The sequence below is a fragment of the Phoca vitulina genome, unplaced genomic scaffold (assembly GCF_004348235.1).
Source record: "Phoca vitulina isolate PV1807 unplaced genomic scaffold, GSC_HSeal_1.0 scaffold26, whole genome shotgun sequence".
Taxonomy (NCBI): domain Eukaryota; kingdom Metazoa; phylum Chordata; class Mammalia; order Carnivora; family Phocidae; genus Phoca; species Phoca vitulina.
Window position 1 is genome coordinate 4,285,180 of NW_022589729.1, and position 5,570 is coordinate 4,290,749.

Consider the following 5,570-nt stretch of genomic DNA (forward strand, 5'->3'; position numbering starts at 1 on the left):
CGAAGGCAGACGCTTAACGACTGAGCCACCCAGGCGCCCCCTGACTAAGTTAATTTTTAAAAAATTAATCTATTTGGGGTGCCTGGCTGGCTCAGTCGGTAGAGCATGTGACTCCCTATCTCAGGATTGTGAGTTTGAGCCCCATGTTGGGCGTGGAGTTGACTTAAGAAGAAAAAAAAAAGTTTAAAAATTAATTTGTTTGAAACTCTTCCTCCATCCAAGATTCATGCTCCCAAAAGAAACAATCAGGCACCAAATAAAAGTCCACTCCTCTTCAGTCCTACAAAGAACCTTCTCTATGCAGATAGAGATGTAGTCTTTAACTCCGTGAATAGAGGCAGATCCTGAATTTCTGTCCTGTCAGCCCCACAATGGTAGTTGCCAGTTGTCTGCTTAAATCTCCCATTATGCCGATACCAAGAGTTTACATAATCTTGTCAACATGCCTGGATCTTCATTCAGTCAACATACTCTTCAGTTGGCTGGCTGCATCTGGCACACATCCTTTCTAAATGAAGATAAACAAGTAAAAGTGATTGCTGTACGTTCATGTTTTGATACATCGTGATGGAATGAACAGGATCTGGGCTATAATCCAGAACAACTAAATTTAATTTTTTAATTTTTATTTTTTTAAAGATTTTATTTATTTTAGAGAAAGAGAGAGAGTGAGAGAGCATGCAAGCAAGGGGAGGAGCAGAGGGAGAGGGACAAGCAGACTCTGTGCTCAGTGTGGAGCCTGATGTGGGGCTTGATCCCGCGACCTTAGCCGAAGTCAAGAGTTGGACGCTTAACCGACTGAGCCACCTAGGTGTCCCAGAACACCTAAATTTTATTGCCATTTTTCCCATTCACCCAAAGCATGTCCCTAAGCATTTCATGGAGCCACTCTGAGACTTAATTCACTTGTCTGTATGTTGGGAATATAGCTTACCTCGGAGAATTTTTGTGAAGATCAAATGAGATGAGAAAATACTTTATAAACTGTAATACAAATGAAGAGTTATTAATACATTCCCTAATCTCAAACACACCTGTTCATTTTCATACGGTGAGAAGGCAGATAAACTGTGAGAGTAAACCATAAACTATACGGGAAGGGACTGAGCTAGAACATTTCTTTTTCTATTTTTTCTGTTCTATTCCATGACATGATGCTAGAATAAACACCAGACCTGAACCTCTTCAACATTATTTTTGAAAGGCACTTGCCAGGGGCACCTGGCTGGCTCAGTTGGAAGAGCATGCAACTCTTGATCTCAGGGTCGTGAGTTTGAGCCCCACGTTGGGTGTAGAGCTTACTAAAAAAAAAAAGGGCCCTTGCTGTATGAAATAGAGAGAGAGAGAGAGAGTGTGTGTGTGTGTGTGTGTGTGTGTGTGTGTCTGCTATGGGTTGAATTGTGTATCCCCAAAAAGATATGGTGAAGTCCTAAGCCCCAGTCTTTCACAATAGTGACCTTGTTTGGAAATAGGGTCTTTACAGAGATAAGTCAAAGTAAGGTCATTAGGGTGGGCCTAATCCAAAATGACCGGTGTCCTCATAAAAGGGAAAATTTGGACACAGACACGCACACGGAGAAGTCCATGTGAACACAAAGACAGAAGTTGGGGTGATGTATCCTCTGGCTGAGGAATGTACAAGTTTGCCGGTAAACAGATTCTTCCTGGTCCTGAGAGAGGAACCAACCCTGCTGACACCTTGACCTCTGTCTTCCAGCCTTCAGAGTATGAGACACCTGCTGTTTAAGCAGGGTAGTTTGTGATACTTTGTTACAGCAGCCCTAGCAAACTAATACAATATTTTTTAAAATGCTCTGTTAGCAAACTAATACAATATATATATATTTTTTAAGATTTTATTTATTTGACAGAGAGAGACACAGGGAGAGAGGGAACACAAGCAGGGGGAGTGGAAGAGGGAGAAGCAGGCTTCCCACTGAGCAGGGAGCCCGGTGCGGGGCTCAATCCCAGGACCCTGGGATCACGACCTGAGCCGAAGGCAGACGCTTAACGACTGAGCCACCCAGGCGCCCCTACAATATTTTTTAAAATGCTCTGTTTGCTTCAAAGGTTGGAGCTCAGGTGATTTCAGATACCCAGTCGGTCCCAGCTTGTATTCAGACTTACCTCCTAAGCTCACCTAACAGTCAAACTTGTTTCCTGGTCTTCTCCACCTCTACCTCGTCTGAACACCCTGGTCAACCCTCATGAGGATTTTCTTAGCCACCCTAGCCTGATGCCCTCTCTCCCTCCTGGGGATTCCTAGTGGCAAGTTTGTTCTTCATTGTTACCTTAATATCATCTGCCTAGTATTATTTGGACTCTTATTTTAACCTTTCTTCTCAGAGCATAAACTCCTTGGGAAAAAAAAACTCCTTTGTGCATCCGTTTTCTGTTAAACATTCCTCTTTCAGCATAATGTTTTGTGCATGATAATAGCATAATGATAAAATAGTAACTGCATAATTATTATATAATCACGTGTATTGTGTAATTACATCGAAAATATTATGTAGTCCCATCTGAAATATTGCATCTTTTTTTTTTTTTTTAAGATTTTATTTGACAGAGAGAGACACAGCGAGAGAGGGAACACAAGCAGCGGGAGTGGGAGGGGGAGAAGCAGGCTTCCCGCTGAGCAGGAACCCTATGCGGCTCGATCCCAGAACCCTGGGATCATGACCTGAGCTGAAGGCAGACGCTTAACAACTGAGCCTCCCAGGCGCCCCTGAAATATTGCATCTTTTAATAATCAGAAATTTATGCTGTAACTATGTCTGATGGGACCTGCTAGCTGATCTGTTCCCACTAATTTTGAAATCCCTCTGCCTAAAACAGTTAGGTCTGATTTGAATTTACATGCCCTGGGTGGACAGGAATTAATATGTCCGAGGTTTTTGTTGTTTTTCTTTTTTTTAGCACTGTGCTATAATTTTTTTTAAAGGATCAGTTTTTTTTTTTTAATTTAATTTATTTATTTGAGAGAGAGAGAGGGAGCGCACGAGTGGGGGTAGGAGCAGAGGGAGAAAGGAAGACAAGCAGATTCCCCGTGGAGCTGGGAACAGGACTCGGGGGACTCGGGGCTCAATCCCACAACCCAGGAGATCATGACATGAGCTGAAACCATGAGTCGGGCGCTCAACCGACTGAGCCACCCAGGCGCCCCTGTGCTATAATTCTTTAAATACAGTCATTAAGAATTATTTTCCAAGAAGGAGGCATTCCTTTTGAACTCAGTATTTTTCGTGGCAAAGGGAAAACTGAGACATAAATGTCAAAGATCTAAAAGCAGTTTCAGGTCCCACATGGAATGAGAGAATGCACTCATTCTTACGCCTCATGGGGTCAAGACTGTTACCTCCCATTTCTGAGAAGGCCATGGTGCGTGAATCCGGGGGCTGAAGTTGGTCCGCGTGTTTCTCATTCCACCCGCCCAAGGCTTCCAGAGCGATGACATTATCTAACTTTTCAGCAAACAACCCCATGGAAACAGCACAGTCACCAGTGAATCATGGTGCTGTACTATGTTTTAAAAAGCAATATTCAACTAGGGATGATATTGAACAGTACAAACGGGAAAGTAGGGATGTGTTGTCAATTATTCTTAACTACTCCCTCCTCCTGACTTTTCCCTTAGTTATAAAAATGTTGTTTGCTTGGGCACCTGGGTGGCTCAGTTGGTTAAGCGACTGCCTTCGGCTCAGGTCATGATCCTGGAGTCCCGGGATCGAGTCCCGCATCGGGCTCCCTGCTCGGCAGGGAGTCTGCTTCTCCCTCTGACCCTCCCCCCTCTCATGCTCTCTCTATCTCATTCTCTCTCAAATGAATAAATAAAATCTTTAAAAAAAAAAAAAAAAAAAAAATGTTGTTTGCTTGTATTTTAAGTGCCATCTGGGGCCTTCATCATCCACAGCATTGTGAGCACACACTTGACTAGACTGAGGCTTCTTGGGCCCTCTTGATGACACCCTGGAAAGGCTATTTGGGGTGGTGAGCGGGAGCCCTCCATAGAAGCCCCTCCAGGCTGAGAAGAATCTTTGATTTCATCTGCATTTCAAAGGGCACTTTTTGCCCGTAAGGAAATTTCGGGGTGGAGTAGAACCATGGAATGTACCAGAAGGAAAGTGAACTCAGGTACCTGATGCCTCTGCAGACTTGTGCCCAGGTTCATGCCTCTGTCTGGGTTTGGGGTTGCGTGAGTTTGGGACTCCCATGTCCTTCATCCACTTATCCAAGAAATATATATATACGTTTTTAAAATTTATTTTTTGAGAGAGAGAGAAAGAGAGGGAGCACACTCGGGGGGGGGGGGGGGGAGGGGGGGGGGGGGGGGCAGAGGGAGAGGGAGAATCTCACGCAGACTCCACGCCCAGCACCAAGCCTGGCTGGATCTCACAACCCTGAGATCATGACCTGGGCCAAAATGAGGAGTCGACACTTAAGCCACTGAGCCACCCAGGCGCTCCTTTTTTAAGAAATATTTATCAAAGGCCTGTTATGTGCAAGGAACCTGTATAAAGTGAAACGCATTCTTAAATGCTAATGTTGAAATATACACAAAGTGAGGAGGTGTGCGAGAGCAAGTGCAGATTTGGCAAAAACAAAGACCCCTGGGGCGCCTGGGTGGCTCAGTTGGTTAAGCGACTGTCTTCGGCTCAGGTCATGATCCTGGAGTCCCTGGATCGAGTCCCACATCGGGCTCCCTGCTCAGCAGAGAGTCTGCTTCTCCCTCTGACCCTAACCCCTCTCATGTGCTCTCTCTTTCTCTCTCTCTCAAATAAATAAATAAAATCTTTAAAAAAAAAAACAAAAAAACAAAGACCCCAGATGTTCGGTCAGCCCTTTGCTGACTCCTTGTTTCCACCAGGCCACATTCCCTCCTTTCTTCTTCCTCCTGCTGTGGATGCAAGATTCATGGCCTGTCTTCTCTTCCTACCACTGCAAGGATAGACCTTCCAGATCACAGGGACCATACAGCGCCCCCTGCCTCCCCCTGTCCCCCCCCCCCCCCCCCGCCGGAGTCCCGTTGGTGCCATTCAGCACCACAGGAACGCCCGCATCTTGCCGTTGCACACTCCAATGTCTGGGACTAGGTAATACGCGGTCTTCTCTCCCGGAGACTTCTCTGCGGGGGACTCTGGGCAGCTCAGGCTTGTGAAGAAACGGTAAACAAAGTGTGAATTTCCTGCCCCCCACCCCCAGGAATTCTTGGCAGTTTTAATGAATCACAGCAGGCCTGCCATTGACACCACTGTACCTTTTCCTAAGCAGCCATGCACCCCAATAACTCAGCAGCAGGGGTCAGAACTTGCACCAGCTTCACGTTTAGACGGGATTGGAGGGGACAGGGACATCTCTCATTGTTTTCATATGAGACACTTAACTACCCAGACCGCAGAAGGGACACCGCTCAGAAACCACCTCAGGGAACTTGGTGGGGGCGGGGACAGAGGGAAGGAAGAAAACACCCTGGGGGTAGAGAGCGTGGGGTGGGGGCGGGGAGGGACCGAGTGCACAGCAGGGGAGCCAACCTGAGCAAACACAGCGGCCGGAGTCTTTCCGAGCCCAAA